The sequence below is a fragment of the Ornithorhynchus anatinus genome, chromosome 18 (assembly GCF_004115215.2).
Source record: "Ornithorhynchus anatinus isolate Pmale09 chromosome 18, mOrnAna1.pri.v4, whole genome shotgun sequence".
In the NCBI taxonomy this organism is placed as follows: Eukaryota; Metazoa; Chordata; class Mammalia; order Monotremata; family Ornithorhynchidae; genus Ornithorhynchus; species Ornithorhynchus anatinus.
The window spans coordinates 9,545,127-9,569,017 of record NC_041745.1 but is presented as its reverse complement, the minus strand read 5'-3'; the positions used below and the strand labels follow the sequence as shown (position 1 = coordinate 9,569,017).

The following is a 23,891-nucleotide window of genomic DNA, read 5'->3' as shown; positions in this document are numbered from 1 at the left end:
GGCTGGATGACTCACCAATAGGGTGTTTTTGTATATTATACATTTTATCTCACTTGAAATCACCTGTTCACCCGTAAATTCCCCTGATAAATTAAAATCTCCCCAGAGGAAAATGTATTCATTCCAAAATAAATGGCAAGACAGAACTTTTAACCTATGTCACTGATAGCGTTCATATAGTTTTTTTGTTTGTTTTTTTTAGCAAACCCAGGTGGCTTGCCTCTTACTGAGTCCATAGAAGTCAAGGGTTATGCTAGGATTTCCATAATATATTTTCATTGGCTTACTAAAAAAACCCCACAAAAAACTGTAATCCACTGCATCGCTTCAGGGATGAGTACATCATAATATTATGGATCTTCCATAATGACACCTAAGAGTCTAGCACCCTCGCAGAAGATTTGTTATCCAAGAGATACACTTGGCTAATATAGATAGGGTGGGAAGAACAGATCTTTCACGTGAGAAAATTTGCAAGAATGTGGAATGGCAAGTACAGTGTGAATTTTTGTCCACTCCCCTCGTCTTCCATCCCCTCCCCTCGACTCCGGGGGCATAGTAATGCTTCTGTATAATGTCCTAGGTTCTCCTTTTGAGCTGCTGCTTTGGTTGGCCATTAGCTCTCCAATCACAAGCTGGACTTTGCCAGTCAGTGGTATTTATTAAGTATTTACTGTGGCAGAATACTGTACTGGGCGCTTGAGTGATGCAATATAATAGAGTTGGTAAACACGATCCTAGCCCACAAGGAGCTTACAAAGTAGAGGGAGAGACAGTCAATAAAATAAAGTAAAAGGGAAATGACAGAATATAAGGATTGGTACATAAGTGCCATGGGGCTGATGAAAGGGAACAGATCTAAATGGACAGGGGAATGTAGAAGGGAGGGTGACTAGGTTGAACATGGGCTTAGTTGGGGAAGGCCTCATGGAGGAGATGTGGTTTTAGAAGGGCTTTGAAGGTGGGGAGAGTGGTGATCCTTCGTAAATGAAGCGGGAAGGAATTCTTGTCTACAGGTAGGATGTGAGCAAGGGGTCAATAATGAGACAGGTGAGATTGAGGTGGTAATAATAATTATGGTATCTGTTAAACCCTTATTATGTGCCAAGCACTGTTCTAAACAGTGGGGTAGATACAAGGTAAGCAGTTTGTCCCAAGAGGGGCTCACAGGCTCAATCCCCATTTTACAGATGAGGTAACTGAGGAACAGAGAAGTGAAGCGACTTGGCCAAGGTTGCACAGCAGTCAAGTGGCGGAACTGGGATTAGAACCCATGACCTTCTGACTCCCACCCTGTGCTGTATCCACTACACCATCTCGTATCTGTCTGCTCTCCTGTTGACTGAGACATGAGAAAAGGTCTCAAGACTGTTTATTTTCCCCACCTTCAAAGCATTATTGGAAGCCCATCTCCTCCAAGTTCTCCGACTAACCCCTCATTTCCTCTTCTCCTGTTCCCTTCCGTGTTGCCCTGATTTGCTCCCTTTATTCATCCCCACTCCCAGCCCTATGCACTTACATACATTTGTGTAATTTATTTATATTAATGTCTGTCTCCCCCTCTGTATTATATGCTCAATGTGGGCAGAGTATGTATCTGCCAATTGTTCTATTGTACTCTCCCAAGCACTTTATACAGTGCTGTGCACACAGCAAGCACTCAGTAAATATGATTGATTGACTGAAGCCTTTTGTTTAGATGAACACATCATGAATTAATTGATTAATTTTGGTATTTAAGTGCTTACTTTGTGTCAAGCACTAGTCTAAGCACTGGGGTAGATATGAGATAATCATCATCAGTGTCTATGTTTTATCTTTAAGTTTGGCTCCTGGGGCAGTGGTTTCCCATTCAGCTCATTCTTCCAGATTCTTTAATCCTCTGCTTCTGACATCGGCAATCTGTTCAGCGTTCATACTTCTTTGTTTTAACAGAATGAACCCAAAGACACAAGTATCTCCGTAGCAGACATTGGTTCTCAGGAAGCCTACGAGTGAACCAAGTGAAAGAAGTCAGTAAGTTAGGGATACTGGGACAAAAAAAGGCAGCCTCTCTGGTTTCTTCCCATTATAAAAATAACTGTGGGAAGTTTACCAAAGAGCTCACAGCACCCTATGATTTATTTCTGGAATGTTTTCTGCCTATCCCTGTCTTTACTGGTTTTCTGCTTGATGTCTCAGGGGGTTCTACAGAGGCTGTCAGTGTGATTTGTAGCATCTGAGTACGAGCTTCTTGAACCTTGGGGAGGAAATGGCAAATGCCCACAATAAGCTTTCAGTCATTGTAAGTTTCTAAAGAGGGGAAAGTTTCTAATTGGAAAATTGAGCACTTGACCCGGAATGGACAAGGCATATTTCATCTTGCTGACCCAGAAAGGTGGAGTTCCCAAGACAAGGACAGATCTCAGATATCTGGCCGTGCTGATGTGGGGAGAATTTTTCCAGTTCCCATCTGTGTTCCATACGACGGCACTGCGTTACCGTTTTGCCAATAACTGGGTGAATGGGCATGGCCTAGCGGAGAGAACATGAGCCTGGGAGGTAGAAGGACCTGGCTTCTAATCCCAGCCCTGCCACTTGTCTGCAGTGTGACCTTGGGCAAGTCAGTTTGCTCCTCTGGGTCTGTTACCTCATCTGTAAAATGGGTGAGCCCCATGTGCGTCTTGGACGATGTCCAACATGATTAGCTTGTGCCTACCCCAGAGCTTAGTACAAAGCTTGGCAGTAGTAAGCACTTAAAAAACCCCAAAACATAACAATGAAAAAAAAAGATTTCTCTGCCCCCGCTCCCACCTCCACATGGTCCACTGTTGGGGCACTAGGGTTATTTTGTTCTGGGACCCAGACTGTACCCTTTCTCACTACCAAAAACCTCCCAAGCATGGCCATAGGAATTGGGATGGGGGAGAGGGTTTGGCTGGCTCAAGCCAAACCATTACCACTTCTGCAAAAACAACTCCAATCCCTGACAGTAGGTCATAACTATCCTGCTTAAGTTTTGGTGTCTAACTAATGCTCACCCCAAAATGAAAAGCTTTCTGAAAAGGTGCTGTGGTGTATTCTCATTGGCCCAATATGCAAGGGTGCAAGAGTTTTTAGCATGAAACTCAAACCCATGAATACAATCAGTAATTTTGTCTTTGAACTGAAAGACAGCCCTGTAACTATGTGCACATTCATGACATACTCATTCCTCCCGCAAAGCACACTTGGATGTGTACGTGTGGATGTGTAGTTTTTCCAATAGGGCTCATAGCACCCCAAATGATACAACCTGGAGTGACCCTGCCTAGATTGATGTGTTCAGGGCAAAGAATCTGTGGGGCAATTTTATTAAAGGGAATATTGCATTAGTTTTGGCTCCTGCCCAAATCCACCGTAAGTGGGTTATCATGGCTTTCTATTACATAAACACATCGCACGGGCAACTCTTTAGTATCTGGGAATCCCCCTGAGATTGCCTGAAAATCCAGAGATAGATTGAAACCATGCCTTCCATTCACAGTTCTTTCATAATGTGTTAAACTACGGATTTATAATCTTCCCTATGAAAACTAAATTAATTTTCTGGCTTTTTTTTCATGGCGAGAGAGGCGAGTATAATAAATAATCCTTTCTCGTACCTTTGGAGATAATTGGCCGGAAAACTATTGGGTGATAATTGTTAACCAACCTGAGGTCACCTCAGCTGAACATCAGCACCACTGAGGCATGCTTCTGTGTAACGAGGACATGCCCTTCAGACAAAGATTAATTAAAAGCAAAAGTTAAAAGGGAGAAACAGATGAATCCACAGCATGTGTTGGAGAAGAGAGGTGCAATCCATGTTAATGGCTGAGTTAGTCAAAGAGAACTTTCTGAGACATTCCATGCATCTAGTTTAAAGACCGACATTCATACTAATAATAAAAAATTAAAATGAAAGGGAGCATGTCCTAATGCCAAAGGTTTTCTGAAAAAGGAATGATCTTTCTTTACAGAAGACCTTATTCCCAATTCCCTCTTCAAGTTTCAGCCCGAAGACAAACAGCCTTTGCTCTTCCATCTTCAGCTGGTAGAACTAAAATTCCAGCTCAGTTTCCCTTTCAGAGCACTCATCCAAGTCCCAAAATATGGACTGGTTGAGACTTCTCCTTACACAATCAGCATTGGCCGAAGTTAAGTCCACTAGGCTTATTCATTTCTTTTGGGAAAGAAATACCCTGTGTAATATACTTCATCACTTGAAATTTAAGCTTATTCCTGCAAGATTTGAACTCAAGAAAATGTTCACTGAGCTCCGTGATATAATGGTAAAGAACAGATTTTAAAAGCCATCACCCATTAAGATTTGAACGTGGCAATCCTCTGACTTCCAACTAGTGTCTCCCTTCTAAATTTGAAACTGCTCGGTCAATCAATTGTATTTATTGTGTGTTTACTGTGTACAAAGCACTGTACTAAGCTCTTGGGAGAGTATGATTTAACAGGGTTGGTAGACACTTTCCCTACCCACAGTGAACTTCAGTCTTGAGGGATGTGATCAAGGAGTGTGTCACGTTCTATTGCAGACATAAGAAACTCCATTCTGGGTCAGAACTGTGGTCCCTTGTGTTCAGGGTTCTGTCTAAATTTAAAAAGGATGCTTGGAAGACCGGGTGACCGAGGTTCTTTTTGTATATATAATTTTTTTTTCTGATGTATCTGTTAAGCTCTTACTATGTGCTAGGCACTGTGCTAAGTTCTGGGTAGATACCTAGCAATCAGGTTGGACAGTCCATATCCCACATGAGGCTCACAGCCTTATTCTCCATTTTACAGATGAGCCGACAGAGGCACAGAGAAGTGAAGTGACTTTCCCAAGGTCACACAGTGGACAGACACAGGGCAGACCTAGGATTAGAACCCAGGTCTTCTGGTTTCCGGGCTCATGCTCTTTGCATTGGGCCACACTGCTTCTCCGCTTTTCATTGACATCCGTCCTCCCGAAGGTCATAATTGCAAACTATCTGCGATAATGGCTGGAAACCCAGTGATGGAGGAGTCGCCGCTGACGTTTGCAGATGTCGCCAACATAAAGAAAAGCTTTCTGTGAGCATCCGGACCAGGTAGGGGGTAGAATTTGTCATCATTAGCCATGACTTTGAACACTAGAAATCTCGCAGCATATCTCAAGTTATCGATTTGACTTCTGGGATCTGGGCTTTTTCTCAACATCTATGTTGAAATCCCAGGCAGATGCATATGAGCTGAGTGTAAGGGTTTTGTTTGAGCACTGGAAGGAGCCTGACCCTCTTACCCTGGTAATTTGCAGGCTGCCTTTAGTACAAAGAGCTCTGTGTTCTCAAGGGTTTTAACAGTTCCATAATTTTCAGAACTTCAAGGCCACATCAATTTTCATTCATTCAGTCAGTAGGATTTATTAGGCACCTATAGTTATTGTAATAGTAGCCCTTATTGAGCACCCTCTTGGTGAGGTACACAGTACTAGGGGCTAAAGTAGTTCAGAATAATCAATCGCACAGTGGTATTTGAGTGCTTACTTTATGTTCCAGGAATTGTAACTATGGAATGTGTTAAGCGCTTACTTAGCACCAAGCACTCACTAGATTGTAAGCTCATTGTGGGTAGGGAATGTGTCTGTTTGTATAAGTCTATATAAGTGCTTAATATAGTGCTCTGCACGCAGTAAGTGCTCACAAAATATGATTGACCACAACGAGCTTACAGTCTAGAGGGGCATATTACCCAATAGGATGCAGTTCTGGAACCTTGCGGAAATGCCCCCTGCCGTTGGCTCGGTCGGGGCAGAGGCATGCAGTCTTTGATGTGCACCGTGCGTTCACCATGGCACACGGCTTTTTATACACTCACAGCGCGGATGTGTGATGAATGAATGTGCTCCGGTCCGGCTCTCCTTTGCTGGAACTCTGCCTGTGTCAGAGAGAGAGCAGACAGAAAGAAGGGTAGTGCAGAAAATGGAGTTCAAACTATTCAAGTGCCTGTTTACTTTCTTAAAAGCAGGGAAGCACATTCTACAGTGTGCCCAGGCACAAGCGGAATCCCCCGACATGGGCCTGCAAAGGCAATCGATCCCTGGGCATACCAGCCTTGCTTAAAAGAGGCAGTAAGAGGAAGTGCTTACCTTATGCAGAGCCACTATAAGTGCTTGGGACCCTTTAGACGGTAAGCTCCTTGTGGATAGGGAGCATATCTACCAACTCTATGGTATTGTACTCTCCCAAGTGCTCTGCCCTCAATAAGTGCTCAATAAATACTATCGATTGGTTGATGGGAAGAATACAATGCAGTCGATAGATACAATTCTCACCCTCAAGGAGCTTACAGTTAAAGCAATAAAGAAAATGGCACAGGCCATGTCTACAAGGTCTATATGATCTAAAGAAGGAGACAGACATCAAATAATTCAATTCTCCAAATAGCCCATAATCTGGACAATAGGTCCTTTAATCAAGAATAAGTCATTTGGGCAGAACTGTGGAGCACAGGCCTGGGAGTCAGAAGGTCATGGGCTCTACTCTGGGCTCTGCTTCTTGTCTGCTGTGTGACCTTGGGCCAATCACTTCACTTTTTGCCTCAGTTTACCTCATTTGTAAAATGGGGATTGAGACTGTGAACCTGATTTGGGACAGACACTATGTTCAACCTGATTTGCTTGTATCCACCTCAGTGCTTAGTACAGTGCCTGGCACACAGTAAGCGCTTAACAAATACCACAATATTTATTAATTATTATCCTTACTGTGACCAAATGCAGAAACGAGAACCCGGGTTTGGGGTCCCGAGATCCTCATGGGCTGAATCACCAGGACCTGTTCAACATCTTACCTCAGCTGTCACTGTCAGGCATCGTGCTTGGGGAGGAACAGACACACAAGTCTTCAGGTTCCATCTTGAAACCTAAAAACCAAAAAAGGGTCAAGCACAGTAGGAAGGCTGCTCTGGCAGATTTTCATCCCGAATGCTGGATGTTTTCAGATAGGCTTCCCTCTGCTCCCTTTTCCCCTAGCACCTGAGTCTCCCAGGCATTCAGTATCATGTCATGTGAACCGTTTCTGCTGCAAAAATCGTTAGAGCTGAAAACCCAGCCCATTCATTCAAGACATTAGCTACCTGCCTTTAGAACTTGGCTCCTGCTCATTAAAAGGGGCACTAACTGACCAAAGGATTCTTGATTTCCAAAATGACAGATTTGGGTTTTCAGTTTTTCTGGCAAAATGTCTGTGAGGGATAAAATACCAGCGATATCAAAATGGCAGTTTGTTTTGAAAAACACACAGTAGAAGGTGTACTTATTTTTTCCTGTACCATATGTGCCACATTATATCATTTATGTAGGACTTTACATTGATCTTGAGGCAGCAATCACTTCCCATTACTCTGTGTCAAAGACTTTTGGAAATGCTATGCTAAAAATAACAGGCTTTTAATGTGGGTTACAGGTTACTGAAATGAAAGTTGCTATAGAAACAGAGGATGCAGTTCAGAAAATGAGAACGCAGAGAGAAATGATATTTATCAGTTGCAGTGAATAAGCAAAAAAAAAAAGAACAACCTATCTGTACTCTGTTCTAGTTTTTAGGAATAGAATAATAGTTTATGATTCTGTTTTCCTAGCGCACTGGTGAATCTGACCCATTTCTGGGAGGGAATGGGGATTGACTAGCGGCAGGCAAAGTAAACATGATGGTTCTTCTTGGTTACTTGACAGTGTAGCCCAAACCCTGCCAAAATCACTCTATCCCCTCAGACCATCAGCTCGGTGTGTGCAGAGGACATTTCTACCGACTCGGTTATATTGTGCCATCCCTAGGCTTATTACAGTGCTCTGCACACAGTAAACAGTCAGTAAATATGATTGATTCCAACAGGGGTATCCCAGCTCCCCAAAACCATGTTTTATTGGTGGCCATGCCCCCTGCTATGGCTCCATAAGGAACAAGAGACATGGAATCACTCTTCTTGATAGTAGCATTCCATGCTGGTCTGTCCTTGGCAATCCTTTCAAGTTTTCACGGAAGAGGATGGATGGTGAGAAAATGTTCTCTGGTTGCAACAATGGACCGGTGAATGGTAATTTGGGCACAACACTTGTTTTGGCAATTAGGCCAAGGAGGGCAAAACCAATCTATAATTAATATCCTCACTAAATGTGCCTTAAGCATAGATGGGCGCTGCTGAATTGACAAAGTGGGAATATGAACTTTTAGGACTAGGTAGGGTATCCCTCACATCATAAATCCGCACACAGATTCCCTTGGGGAAAGGTGGGCTACTTCGATGTAATGGTTAGAGCCCAAGCCTGGTAGTTGGAAGTTCTAATCCTGGCTCTGCCACTTTTCTGCTGTGTGGCCTTGGGCAAGTCACTTTACTTCTCTGTGCTTCAGTTGCTTCATCTGTAAAATGGGGATTGAGATGTGAGCCCCAGGTGGAACAGGGACTGTTTCCAACCTGATTTGCTTGTATCCACCCCAGCACTTAGTACAGTGTCTGGCACAGAGTAAGCACTTAACAAATACCACAAATATTATTATTAGGTCAGAGGTCCTCACTGTGGGATTTCCCTCCTTCCCATACACACTCCACACAATTCCATGTTGGAGCAGAGTGGGAACAAATGGAAGTCTTTCTGGGAAAACAGCCCCATTAGAAAATGGAGATATCCAAGGGTTTCAAAACTCATGCAGTGGCAGGATGTCTTGCCACTGGGTTGTGGTACCTATCTGAGCTCTGTCCCTTCAGGAGGTAAAAAGACCCAGAGAACACTCCCCCAGGTCAGGAATGGGGAATTCTATTTGGGAAGGGAGTAGTGTGGGGAGTGATGAGTGGACACTCTGCCTTTGTCCTACTGTGCCTGGCAGAGGGTGTTTTTTTTTCTTTAATGGTACTTGTTAAATATTTTACTAAGTACCAGGCAGTAAACATTGGACTGTGTCCAACCTGATTATCTGTATCTACCCCTGCGCTTAGTACAGTGTCTGGTACATAGTAAGTGCTTTAACAAATACCATAAAAAAAACCACACACAGACCCTGTCTCAAATGATGATCACACTTCATTTTGATTCATTTTGATTATTACCATTAATTAAAACATAAGAAAATCTCTATTAATTTATGTGTTTTCTATTTGAACGTGCAGGCATTAATACGTCAAGGCATAGGGAGGCAGTGTGGCCCAGTGGAAAGAGTATGGGATCTGGGGAGCAAAGAACCATGTTCTAGTTCCAGCTTTGCCATTTATTTAATAATAATAATAATGTTGGTATTTGTTAAGCGCTTACTATGTGCCGAGCACTGTTCTAAGCGCTGGGGTAGACACAGGGGAATCAGGTTGTCCCACGTGGGGCTCACAGTCTTAATCCCCATTTTACAGATGAGGTAACTGAGGCACCGAGAAGTTAAGTGACTTGCCCAAAGTCACACAGGTGACAAGTGGTAGAGCTGGGGTTCGAACCCATGACCTCTGACTCCAAAGCCCGTGCTCTTTCCAGTGAGCCACGCTGCTTCTCAACAAGCAGGGGACCTTGGATAAGTCACTTAAATTGTGGTATTTGTTAAGCGCTTACTGAGTGCCAGGCACTGTACTAAGCACTGGGGTGGATGCAAGCAAATCAAATGGAGGCATTCAACTCTAGGTGGAGAAGGACCACTGCAAACCTTGTGGTTATTAGGTTGAAAATTTCCCTTGTTACTCCGGAAGCTCTCTGGGTCTCAGTTACCTTACTTGGAAAATGGGGATAATAATAATAATGGTTTTTATTAAGTGCTTAGTATGTGCCAAGCATTGTTCTAAATGCTGGGGGTAGATACAAGGTAATCAGGTTGTCCCACATAGGGCTAACAGTCAATCCCCATTTTACAGATGAGGTAACTGAGGCACAGAGAAGTTAAGTGACTTGCCCAAAGTCACACAGCTGACAAGTGGTGGAGCTGGGAGTAGAACCCACGACCTCTCACTCCCAAGCCCGTTCTCTTTCCACTAAGCCACGCTGATTCTCAGGGATGATACCTGCTCTCCCTCTCTCTCTCTCTGTGTGTAAGTCCTGTGTGGCTGAGGGCCTGCGTCCAAATGGATTATCATTATCTACCCCAGTACTTGGCCCCTAGAAAGTGTGTAATAAAGACCACATCTCCTCGTTATTTCATTGAGCATGTCCATGCCAGCAGGTTGCACGCTACGTGGACAGACTGAGCCTTCCAAGAGCCGTGGAACACCTCTCGTCCCAGGAGTTCTCTCATTTCTATTTGTTTTCATTAGGAGAAATGAAAACAAATGGAGGCATTCAACTCTCAGTGGAGAAGGACCACTGCAAAACCTTGTGGTTATTAGGTTGAAAATTTCCCTTGTTATTCAGAAAGCTCACCATCTGACTGAATCTTCGCCTACAGCCTGACTCTTCGGGGAACCCGGAGGCATTATTTTAAATTATGTCAGAAGAGGGTGCTCCCAGCCAATCAAGATGCAGCACTAATGTCAGATTATTTTCCATCAAATGACTGCTCCGTTGACTAAAAGCCTCTGCAGACATCACCACACTTCTCATTCTCTTCCCCGCTTTCTCTCTCAGCCCTGTTTTAACCCTCAAGGGCACAATCCACAGCCCTCAAAACAGTGAATCTTTCTCAATTTCCCTGGGAATTCCATATGTATGGGGAGCTCATCTGCAGTCCAGATAGCAATGGATTTCTTCCTTAAAGTTCACTTCCCCACTTTTTCAATTCAGTGGCCCCCGTCCACATTTGAGATACTTTTAATGTGACCGTTAATTGTAGACCCGTTTGTCCTCTTTGACTTAGCTGCCGAAACAGATGTTTCATCTGAATCACCATTCATGTGTCCACCACTGCTTCCAGAATATATCTCCTCACCCATCCTGCGCATCTTCTTTCACACATCCTTTGCACCGTTGACTGTCTTCTTCATCAATTCCTCCAATTGTTGTTGATTCCCAAGGCTCTCCTCTCCACTCAGTCTTTTTCTCTTGAGTTTCCCCCATGTCTCATGCCAGTTGGAAATTTAAAGGGCAGTCTCCGTTTGTCCTGTAGTGCAGGAAGCGTCATCCTGTTTTCAGCAATGGAATCTTAGAGTCATTTCTGAAGAAAAAATAAGTCTCAATAGTGCATCCCCGCTGAGAACTTGAGAGACAATTGCCAAGGAAAGACTGGCAAAACTCCTTTCTGCTGTCGAGAAAGGAGTGACTCGTTTGGAGCAAAGGCTCCATAAGGAACAAGAGACGAGGCAAAGGCAGCCCCAGGTGTTGCAAACATCAAATGTAACAACACAATAAGGGATGGCATTTTTGTGTGCACTTAATGAGCGGGACTGTGGGTCCCACATTCATCTTTTCAGTCACACAAGCACTCAGAGGTGCATTTCCCTGTATCTTTGAGTACAGAGGGACCTATCTAGATATAGGCCTTTGCTGTTTAGCTTCCCAAACCCATGAATTGTGTTTCCTTTAACTTCAGTTTTTGGCACTGATGATCATCTTCTCAGCTACTGGCATTGCCAAATGTCTGTAGAAATTTTCTTTCTACTCATGTAGTAATTGAGGTAAAGTACTTATAGTGTGCCTAGCTCTGTAAGAAGCAGTGGGGCAGATAGAAAATAATGACATCAGACAAATCCATCAGGCCCTCCTTCAAAGCCGTGTTGAAGGCACATCTCCTCCAAGAGGCCTTCCCCGACTAGGCCCTCATTTCCTCTTTCTCCCACTCTTCTTTTTGTCACCATCACAGTGGAACTGGACTTGGAAAATTACTTAATACTTATCTGACTACTTCACAAACAGGTTTTCACTCTGGATATCTGCTGCTTAACAAGATCACCTAGCATCTTGATATTTTAGGAAGAAATGTTTGTTTTCTTGACATGTACTAATTTTCTACAATACTAGCCTTTTTTAATGGTATGTGAGCATTTACTTTGTAGTAGGCACTGTACTAAGCTCTGGGATAGATACAAAATAATCAGGCTGGACACACTCCATGTGCCTCATGGGTCTCTCGGTCTTACTCCCCCTTTAGCAATTGGAGTGACTGAGGCCCAGAGGAGCCAAGTGACTTTCCCAAGGTCACTCAGCAGACAAGTGGCAGAGCAGGGATTAGAACCTAGGTCCTTCTGACTCCCATTCCCAAGCTCTGTCCACTAGGGCACTCTGCTTCGAAGCATTTGTATACTAGCTTGTATATTTTCTCTGGACAGTGAGCTTGAGAGATAATTGCCAAGGAAAGACTGGCAAGACTCCACTTCCCGTGGAGGTAGGAAGCTGATTCTATGCACTGCTCTTTGTAAGTAAGAAGCTGTGCCCTACAGAACAATAATGTTTATGCTGCAGTCTAACATTTAGTGGTTTAGAAAGTAGAGTAATTTAGCACCTTGTTTACTTAGTGCTTTGTATTCCTTCATTACACTTCATTCCGAAGGACAGTTCTGTTAGGTAACTCTGTAACTCCTTTTATAGAAAGAGACAAGGAGGATGAGAGAAACTAAATATTTTGTCCCCAAAATGTAATTTTTAGCAAGTCCACAGTAAAGGTAGGAACAAATGCTGTATTTCTGTAGGGTCCCCTCAACATGAAATATCTTCTCTGACTTCCAAAAATAGTTTTAACCTCCATGATGCAGAAAGCAAAGTAAAAGCATTTGGAATTCAATCAGTGGTATTTCTTGAGTGCTTAATAAATGCAGAGAACTGTACTAAGTGCTTAAGAATGTGCAATAGTGAAAGTAGACTGTAAACTCATTATGGGCAGGGAATGCGTTTGTTTAGTGTTGAATTGTACTCTCTTCAGTGCTACACACATAGTAAGCGCTCGATAAATACGATTGAATGAAGTAAACAGGATTCCCTGCTCTCCAGGAGCTTAATCAAGTGGGGGCAGCAGACTAGAAAATGATTTCAAGGGTGAGGATTAGATTCATTCTCTGGGTACAGAAAACTTAAGGGATCATGCAAGAATGATTCTGTTCACCGCTCAGTCAGGTAAGGGGAATGATCTGGTGGAAAAAGCACAGGTCTGTGAGTCAGAGGACCTGGATCCTAATTCTGTTTTTGCTACTTGCCTGATCTGTGACCTTGGATAAGTCAATAAGTCAGTGGTATTTATTGCATGCTTACTGTGTGCTGAGCACTGTGCTAAAGACTTGGGAGAGCACAATACAACAGAGTTGGTGGACATGTTCCTGCCCACAGTTTCCTCATATGTAAAATGGGAATTTAGTACCTGTTATCCCTCCTACTTGGACTGTGTGCCCCATTTAGGACAGGGGCTGTGTCCGACCCAATTATTTTGTATCTACCCCAGGGCTATTACAGTGTTCAGCACATAGTAAGCACTTAAATACTGCAGTTGTTGTTGGTATTAGCTTTGCTATTGTACTGGGAAACCCAAATGTTGTAAGGATGCAGAGAGCCACCGGAAAGCAAAAATAATAATGTTGTGAATTGCATTTCTTTTCTAGAGAGAAGATTGTTCCTGACGCATCAAGATCCAGACATTGGTGCGGGTGAGTCAATTACAACAATCTGTTAGACTGTTCTAATTCAACTCGTAATGCATTTGGAGTGTTTTGATTACAGTAACACTCGAACTCGGTTGAAAGCTGTAACTTAGCAAATGTGTTTCAAAGACATGTTCATCCTGTAGTTTAAAAAAATTGATGTGAGTGGCACCTGATTTTATTCTTTCGATGATAAGCTGTGGCTGATTAATTTGTTACAATTTGTTATTCACTTCCATCATTCGTCCCGATTCTCTCTCTGTCTTTATCCAAGAAGGTTGGCAACAAGAGTGAAGTTTTTATCATTTGCACTTACTCTCTTTCTCTTGTCTGTAATTGGATGTTTGCTCCTTGTATCTCCTGGTCTCCCTCATGTGATTGCAAACTCTGGAAGAGCAGTGATCATGTGTCCTGCTTGTATCATACTCTCCCAAGTACTTGGCCAAGTACTTTGCCAACGGTAGATATTCAGTACACAGATGCTCATGCCAAAAAAAGACGTGGTCTAACAGAAAGAAGAACAAAGGTATGGCAGTCAAGGAGCACAGATATACCAGGATAAATAAGCTGGAAAAAAGACCTTAATATGTAAATAAAATTATGACTTGGTGCCTAAGTACTGAGGATAGGCGCTCATTTTTGGTAGGGAACGTATTTGCTATCTTTGTTGTGTGAAACTCTTCCAAGCGCTTAATACAGTGCTCTACACATAGTTGGGGCTCAATAAATACCTCTGGTGATATAAATGCTAAGGGAGGCATTGAGTTGACTGGAGTGTTTTGAATTAATCAGGGAAGGCTTCCCAGAGGAGGTGTATTATTTTTCTAAAAGCTCAATAAATGCAACAGCTATTAGCGATGATGATGAGGTGGAAAAGACAGTTAAGAGATAGTTCTGAACCCCGGCTCTGTATGGCTGGCATGTCGATGATACCTGCCCACTTATCCACAACCCAAAGATCGATTCAGTTTCAACCGTGATTCATCTTACAAATCAACTTGGCCAACTATCAGGCTTGAAAATCAATTACATTAAATCCAGAGCCGTGTTTACAGATCATATACCAAAGGGCACATTTACAAAGTTTTGACCTTTCAAGCTGGTGGGAGCCAGTTCTGTTGTTTAGTGTTGTTGCTCTCAATAATGCTAAGTCAATTATATCAGGACTATTTCAGGTCTGTGACCAAGTGAATATAGGAGAGTTGAGTCACTGACTCTTAACCACTTGGGAAGAACAAATGTTTTTGAAATGACAGCATTGTTCTCTATTGCTGATCTAGACTAGCACACCTACTGCCATGCAATCGTTTTTTCTGATGGGGTACTATTGAAGAGCCAACAGAGTTAATTATCAGAGTGGATGGAATAAGACAAATGATGGCCCTGACATGTATTTAGCCAAGTGTGAAGGGAGACTGTTGGATGTGACCCAGGTAGCAGGGAGTTGGGCCAGTTCCAGATTCTCTAGATTTAGGCCTCCGGGGGTAGACAGGGTGTGTGAGCCCTGAAATCTGTTGCCCCTTTCTAGTAAGTCAGTCAAATCATGTATATTAAGTGGTAACTGTATGCAGAGCACTGTAATAAGCGCTTGGGAGAGTATAATATTACAGACACATTCCCCGCCCACAATGAGCATAGGTCTAGAGGGGGAGACAGACATTAATATAAATTAATTACAGGTACGTACAGAAGAGCTGTGGGGCTGGGAGGGGAGATGAATAAAGTGAGCACGTCAGATTGACAAAGAAGAGAGTTGCAGAGAAGGAAAAGAGGGCTTAGGGAAGGCCTCTTGGAGATGTACCTTCAAAAAGGCTTTGAAGGGGGGAGAGTAATTTTCTGTTGGATATGAGAAAGGAGGGTGTTCCGGGCCAGAGGCAGGACGTGGGTGAGAAGTCAGTGGCGAGATAGCCAATATTAGCTACATTATTATTAATATTGAGGTACAGTGAGAAAGGTTGGAATTAGAGGAGTGGAGCATATAGGCTGGCTTGTAGTAGGAGAGAAGCGAGGCGAGGTAGGAAGGGTTGCTTTAAAGCCAATGATGAGGAGTTTCTGTTTGATGTGGAGGTGGATGGGCAACCAGTGAAGGTTCTTGAGGATTGGGGAAATGTGGAAGAACATTTTTGTAGAAAATGTACTCCTAGAGGCCTAAATCCCAAGACTGGGTGCCACAGAAATATATTCAGATCCTATTTTGAGGACATAGTTGAGATAATGGAGCATAATATATTTGTGAGGGTGTGTGTATATATGTGGCTTTGAAAGGATAATCAACTATTTTGGTCAGATACAGGGTAAACAAGGAGTGTTCATTTGGTGAGCATTTTTATTCCACTCGGAATCCCAAACAACAACAGAAATCCTTTTCTCCCAAACTAGAGAGCAGTGACTGACAGACCCGAGATGGTTCCAGAGAAGTGATGATGCTGTCTCTGCTAAATTATAGCACGCTGTGGGCAGGGGTCGTGTCTGCTAACTGCAGTGTACTCTCCCAGGTTCTCAGTAGAAGCAGCATGGCCTAGTGGATAGAGCACGGGCCTGGGAGTCAGAAGGACCTGGGTTCTAGTATCAGCTCCTCCATGTGTCTGTTGTATGACCTTGGGCAAGTCACTTCTCTAGGTCTCAGGTACCTCATCTGTAAAATGGGGATTAAGACTTTGAGTCCTATGTGGGACACGGACTGTGTCCAACTTGATTAGCTTGTATCTGCCTCACTACTTAGTAAAGTGCCTGGCACATAATAAGCACTTAAATACCATACAAAAAAAAAATTAAAAACCCAAATAGTCAATAGTACTTGGGTAGCTAGATTCCCTGGTGGAGTTAAATTCACCACTAGACTATAAGCTTCTTATGTTTGCCAACTCCATTGTACTGTACTCTCACAAGTGCTTGATTGATTGATTCACCATCCGTGGCCGTAAAATGATGCCTTCAGAGGTTCACCATATTAAAGCAATATTTCTTATGTTAAGCCCTCATGCACATGGCACTGTGCCCAGCTTCTCCAGAAGTTCTCCTCAGAGTCTATACCAGCCATGTCCTATTCACAAGTTCAAAGATAAATGGATGAGAGAAAGAGTTAGCATGCTACTATTACAATGCAAGCATCGAGAGATGGTGTGGTCTAGTGAAAAGAGCACAGAGTTGGGATTCAGGACCTAGTCCTGGCTCTGCTCCATGAGCAAGTCACTTATCCATTCAGAGCCTCAGTTTCCTGATCTGTAAAATGGGGATGATGATACCTGCCTTGGCCTACCTCTCATCTACTCTATGCCTTGAGACATACTAAGTGCTTAACAAGTATCACAATTAGATAGGGGGATTGCTGGGAAGAACGGGGCTTGATGGGGCAGAGATACCTAGGTGAATGCTTACCTACTCTGTGAGCCCGAAGCTGTTCACTCTGGCCTCATCTAACAGCCTGTAGTCACAAGGGGTTTCTCTCCACATTGCTGTTTCTCCTGTTCAGCCATCATTTACTTCCACCCTCTACTTCTCCCAGATGGTTAGAGCATGGGCCTGGGAGTCGGAAAGACCTAGATTTTAATCCTGGTTCCACCACTTGTCTTCTCTGTGAACCTTGGCAAGTCACTTCACTTCTCTGTGCCTCAGTTACCTCATCTGTAAAATGAGGTAAATTGAGACTGTGAGCCTGATGTGAGACAGGGACTGTGTTCAACCCAATTTGCTTGTATCCACCCCACTACTTAGTAAGTAGTAAGCATGCAGTAAGTGCTTAAGAAATACCACTATTACTGTTATTAATAATAGTGCTATTTGTTAAGCACTTACTATGTGCCAAGCACTGTTCTAAACGCTGGCATAGATACAAGGTCTGTAGATACTGTTCTAAACGCTGGCATAGATATCAGGTTGTCCTACATGTGGCTCACAGTCTTCATCCTCATTTGACAGATAAGGTAACGGACACAGAGAAGTTAAGTGGCTTTGCCCAAGGTCACACAGCAGACAAGTGGCGGGATTAGAACCTACGACCTCTGACTCCCAAGCCCGTGCTCCTTCCACTAAGCCACGCTGTGTGAGCAAACAGAGCAGCAAAGGCCCAGGTTTAGGCTCTGGAGATCCTCCTGGCCTGAATTGCCAGGTCCTGTTCAGGACTGTAAGCCCAATGAGGGACAGGGACTGTGTCCAACCTGATATGCTAGTATCTATCCCAGCACTCAGTACAGTACTTGACACAAAGTAAAAGCTTAACCAGCGCCATCATTATTATTACTGATTGATTATCAAATACCACGATTCCTATCATTATCATTAAAACCAGGGGAACCTGAGAAGGAGTGTAGTGACTCCTGTAAGGGCCGGAGAACTAAATGTTCTCCACCCACCTCCAGTCTGACAGCTCCTCTCTGCCTTGGTGTTCATCCAACCCAAACCTGAAAGTCTGGTGGGATGAGGTCAGGGGGTAGTGTAGCTCACTCTCTCGGGAGAAGGGACCTAGGCCCCAGTTACAATAGGATGCAGGCTAATCCCTAGAGGGGGCTGGAGCCTGATGAGATCATTCGGAAACCAAACAATACAGCTGCTCCTCGTATCCCTGGAATCTGGCCCGAAATCAATTTGGTTTGATTAAATTCATGAATGGGAAGAATGCAGTGTGAGATAAAAGATCCATCTGTTGTCTCTGTCCTTTATTCATCTGCGCTGCCTAATACTTTATTCCAGCCAACACCTGGGCCTGGCTGAAAGGCGTGGAGACGTTGACCATGTGGCCTTTGTGCCAGTTAAATATGAAACAAAGACTGATCATGGAAGGACCACTCCATTTTGGCCTCTAGTTGTGGTGGCCAGGAGAGGAGCCATTCCATTCCAGTGGCAAATTTAAAAAAATACAATAGAGGGGATAGGGAGCCTGGAATTTCAGTGGTGGGGTCTGCTGGAATTCGCCATTGGTTTTTTTGTTTGTTTGTTTGATTATGGTACTCGTAAACTCTTACTGTGTACCAGGCACTGTTCTAAGCGCTGGGGTGAATACAAGCTAATTAGGTTGGATACAGTCCCTGTCCCACACGGTGCACACAGTATAAGTGGGCGGGAGTAGGCTATAACCCCCATTTTACAGAGGAGGAAACTGAGGCTCAGAGAAATGAAGTGACTTGCCCAAGCTCACACAGAAGGCAAGTGGCAAAGCCAGGATTAGAACCCAGATCATCTGACTCCCAGGCCTTTGACTCTTTCTGCTAGGCCGTGCTGCTTCTAGTGAGTATTCATTCTCTTCTGCTGGGCTGCTAGATGGGTTATCGGTGGTAGAGCTTCGTGAAGCTGAGGGCCAGCACATCGTATGTAGACTTCTGCTCAAAGCTACCTACCAGATACCTTAATGTATTAATAATAATAGTTAGGCATTAGATAAGCAGTGTGGCCTGTTATCTTGGAGGAAAGGAGAGGGTCTCAGCTCAGAGCAGTAGATCAGACTGTGGAAAGGAAAAGAATAGAGAATGAAGCCACATGTAATTTTTACTTGGCGTGATTTAGCTACGTAGTAAATAAAGTGGTTCCCCTGATGAGCTAAGAGGGCCAAACCCCTCCAGAATTTATCATGAAGCAGGGACTGAGTGAGGGAAATGACATTGTACCTCTCAGCAACAGTATTCCTTAAAGTCATTGTGACAGTTGAGAGTCCAACTTGTCAAGTCTCGAAGACGTCTGAATGGGTGAATATCGGAGTTTCCGTTGGCTTGGCAGGTCTAAGCTTCCTTAATAACACAATACTTATCAGTTGCCCAAAATGAAGTGTCATGAACACCAGTGGACTGAATGCACCATCGAAAACATAGCTCTGTTGCAAACATTCAATAACAAGATAGAAATCTCCAATATGGAAAGGGAAGTTCCAGTGTACCTCTTCAGGGAGAATAAGCAGGAAATGAAAAAGTCTCAGTTGAGGAAAATGGGTGGATATGAGAAGTTATTCTAATGAAAATAGATATCTAAGGCAGAAATATTCAGCGGATGGTTCAATTTGGGCAAACTGAAGGGCGATTTCACAATTACTTGTCTCAGGAGATGGCAGAACTGAGTAACCTGGGCTGAAAAATTCACCTTGTCACCTTGAGCTGGTTAATCACTAAATCTCTCCCTCATTTTGTGCTGGGTGGGCACAGTCTCCCCTGAGGGTGATTCTTGTTGGTACTAACTCCTGTCCTTTCCTGCAGCGGGTGTTGGGGAGAGAGGGTGGTAGAGAGGGCTAATAAAATCAATGGGAAGGGAAGGAAAGTTATCTCACATTTTTAGCTGCACTGAATATTGTGCAGGAGAACAGAAGAGAGGCACTTTGCTCTTGGACCTCTAATTGTACTTTTAATAATGAAAATGATAATGGTATTTAAGAGCTTACTATGTGCTAAGCACTGAACTGAATCCTAGGGTAGATATAAGATAATCAGGTCCTATGCAGTCTGACACATTTAGTTCTCACAATCTCAGTGGAGGGAGAACCAGGGATCTTATCCCCATTTTACAGATGAGGAAACTGAGAGGCAGATAAGTTAGGTGCCTTGACCGAGATCACACAGCAGGCAAGTGGCAGAGCCAGTATTAGAACCCAGGTCCCTTGACTCCCAGGTCTGTGGTCATTCCTCCAGGCCACTCTGCTTCTCAGGGTTTGGACACCCTGGAGTCTCGATTGCACTGCTCAGAGCGGCTCAGTTGATCAGATAGTTGAAACTTTCCAACCAGGGGAAAGGATAATCGATCAATTAATGGTATTTAGTGAGCACTTACTGTGTGCAGAGCACTGTTTTAAGCACTTGGGAGAATGCAGTGTAGCAGAGTTAGCAGATATGTTTGTATATCCTTTAAAGCTTCCTCAGAACAAGTTGCAAACAGAAAGCCCAAAGTAGTTGAAATTTAGAAGGCCTGGTCCAGTGAGGCATTGAGAGGTCATCTGGCTTAGAGAACATGGACACAGGCACTGCTTTAGAATGTTTCTTGAAATGAGGCCAAACAGTTTCACTGGTCAAGTGTACGGGTAGCTTCAAATGCAAGTCCAGTGACCAGGGAAGTGCTTAAAGTCATTTTGGAATCTATGAAGCCTTTCTGAACCAGCCAAGGAGAATTAGAGGGTGCTTCAGTAGGGGATAGTGAATCTTGTAGCGTGAAAACGGTTTTGCTTCATGTACACCAAGGAGTGGTCTCCTGAAAGTACAGCTTGATTTAGAGGAAAGAGCGGTCTCTTTTTGGTGGATTATAAGCAAGATTTAAGCCATTGAATTGAAAAACTGTATGAGGATTTTTAGAAACGGAGAAGATGTCTTATACAGGAAAGAATTGTTTATTCCAGGAGCATGAGTGTGAAAACAGTATGACCTGTTAAGTGGTCATAGCAGGAAAGTTAAAATGATGCTGTTCCAGATGCTTACTTGCCCAGTGCTTTCCCATCAGGGGCCACTATATGCTGGAACTGTCTTTAAGAGATGCTTCTAGTGTATCTGGATATAGGAAAAAGAAGAGTCAACTTGACGCCTGTTAGCTGGAGAAAATGGCATTTGAACTGTTGGATAAAGGCTGCTTTAGGTGGTGAGCCCTATGTGGGACAGGGACTGTGTCCAGCCTGATTATCTTGTATCCACTCCAGTTCTTAGCACATAGTAAGCCCTTAACAAACACCAATATTATTATCAGGGAAGCAGCATAGCCAGTGGAGAGCATACGGGCCTGGGAATCAGAGGACCTGGGTTCTAATCCCAGCTATGCCATTTGCCTGCTGTGGGACCTTGGGCAACTCACTTCTGGGTGTCTGTTTCCTCATCAATAAAATGGGGATTAAAGCCTACTCCCTCGTACTTGGGCTGTGAGAAGCATGTGGGACGGGCTGTGTCCAACTTGATCTTGTCCACCCTAGTGTTAAATTCAGAGTTTGGCACATAGTAAGCACTTAATAATAGCATTAATATTATGGTATTACAGTGCTTAATAAATAGCATAATAGTATTATCCAAATTTTTCTTGAACTTAATAGTGATGATATTTGGTAAGCGCTTACTATGTGTCAAGCCCTGTTCTAAGCCCTGGCATAGATACAACCTAATCCGGTAGGACACAGTCCCTGCCCAACTTGCGGCTCAAAATCTTAATTCCCATTTTACAGGACTTGATTCCCTCAAGCCGATTCCAGCTTTGAAGTCTCAAGACCAAGGCTCATGTGTTGTTCTCCATGTAGGACTCCTTCCTTGGCCCATTAACGTCCTGTACAGCATTGATTGTTGATTGGATTGTGGGTTTGCAGTTGTGCCATCCATAATTGGCAGTGTCTTGGCATGAGAGGCTCTAGGGTACAGGCAACAAGATTCAGTGGGTGGGCAGCTGCCTTGAAGTTGGAGCTGTAAATCCTAGTCCCAACTGTGCTACAAACACAATATGGTACCTTGGACAAATTCATAAGACTTTGAACCTCCCTGAGAATGAGATTTCTCTTCTGGAAAGAGGTTCGGAATACTTTGACTAACTTGCTCCCAGGGCTGTTAGAAAAAACAATGTCTAAAGATGATGTAAAGCACTCTTCAAAGAGATGAGGCTTAATTTTTATTTTTTTTGTTACCTGCTGGATCAATTGAAACTCTGTTGCCAGTATCTAACGTGCTTGAATTCGGCTTCAGGTGGTTGTGAAATCTGTGACTTGATTTTTTGTTGAAGTGTTTTTAATGATAGCTGGGGATGTTATCTTTTGACAGGACATTTTTCCCCAATTATTTCTCTCCAGTTTTCTATTCCTTTAGAATAAGTATGCACCTAAAGTTAAAAGTAGTGGGTAAGTTTTAGAAATTCATTGGGGGAAAAAAAACCCCTTAAAATGATTACTGTGGTTGATATTCTACCTATCAAACGTTTTCTCAGTGGTATCGAATGCCCAGCATTTGTACAGAAAACAGAACTGGGGTGTTGTCCAATCCCAGATTGGATGGCCAGCTTCTGAAATTGTCACCAAAGCAACAGTTTAGGATCATTTTCTCTATGGAGTCGAAACAGTTGGGCAGGCTTCCAGCCTCCATGATCTGTTGTTCAGAAACTTCTCCCATATACATGGAGATACTTTTATACGTGACTAGGAAAACGTTTTGTAAACTGAGGTACAGTAGTTTATTGTTAAGACTCTACTCTAGGAAAATCACTTAAATGTCAGTTCACAGGCAAATGAAGGCATCTAGGTTTTTGGCTTCCAGCCCTGACAGTTTGAAGTTGTGGGTATAGAGTGTTGTTATAGAGGCTTATTTAAGATCCTTCAGAAAAACCCTATTTTTTCCTTTTCCTAAAGAAAAATTCACCCACATAATGCAAACCAGCTGGTTGCCAGGCTTTAAAAATACTTTCTGTTTATCCTAATGGAAACTGAAGATTTATCCTAAATGAAAGGGGAATTGTGAGATGAGACTGTTCGACTGTTGGAAGGAAAGGCCAGTGAGAACTTTTGCAGTTGTAGCCTACTGGAAAAAGTCCACAGTCGGGAGTGAGGGAACTGGAGTTCTAATCTTGGCTCTATCACTGGCCTCCTGGGTGAGCTTGGGCAAGTCACTTGCCTCTCTGGGCCCCAGTTTCCTCATCTGTGAAATGGGAATAAAGATCCCTGCTCTCTCTCCTTCTTAGACTCTGAGCCCCAAGCAGGACGAGAACCATATCCAGTCTGATCATTTTATATTAGTGCTTAGCGTAGGCCATGACACAATAAGTATTTAAATAGCTTAATGCTGCCAACATTCATTTACTATGGTATTAGTTAAGAGCTTACTATATGCTGAACACTGTACTAAGCATTGGGGTATAACCAGGTTGGACACAGTTCTTGTCCTAAATAGGGCTCAAAGTCCAAGAAGGAGGTAGAACATATTAAATCCCCATTTTATAGATAAGGAAACTAAGGCACAGGGAAGTTAAGTGATTCAATACTAAGACATTGGGAAAGGGTTAGGTAATGAGCCACCTGATCTCAGGGTCCTATATACAGAGATTAATCTCGGAGAGCATTGGTGTTGACCTATCATTTGACTAGGACCTGGGTTCATTTGGGGTCATTAACCAGTTGCCAATTGAGAGCCATTATTTATGCTATCCAGATGCATATGGTCAGATCCTGGTTCTTTTTCTGGCAGGTCTTCACTGATTAAATCCAAATATTTACAGCAATTCTTATTGCTCTTTGGGGTTTGTTTTTTTTGTTTGTTTTTTTGTAAATCATTATCACTTTCCTTCAAAAAATTATCAAATGGGGTTGGGTGGAATTAAGCCCATCTTTTGGCTAGAAATTAACTTCAGCCAAAGTCATTTTGCGTGAGTAGGAGACTATAAATTTGTGCCAGTCAGTCATATCATTTTTCAGCTGCTTTAATAAGGGAATGTGATTTACATCCATGGCTGATAGAGTTTTA

At 43.2% G+C, this 23,891-nt stretch overlaps 1 long non-coding RNA gene across 2 annotated transcripts in view; it reads right to left on the bottom strand.

Moving 5' to 3' along the window:
* Nucleotides 1-5,647: 5,647 nt before the first annotated feature.
* LOC120638972 overlaps nt 5,648-23,891 on the bottom strand; it is a 33,866-nt gene continuing 15,622 nt past the window's right edge. Inside the window, exons 1-3 of one of the 2 annotated variants that reach the window (XR_005661037.1) lie at nt 13,823-14,006; nt 6,829-6,900; nt 5,648-5,913 (exon numbers count right to left, since the gene is read on the bottom strand). This is a non-coding gene — a long non-coding RNA (uncharacterized LOC120638972). Of the gene's footprint in view, nt 5,914-6,828; nt 6,901-13,822; nt 14,007-23,891 lie in introns of those variants that run through there. The other variant, XR_005661036.1, reaches the window with a different exon arrangement.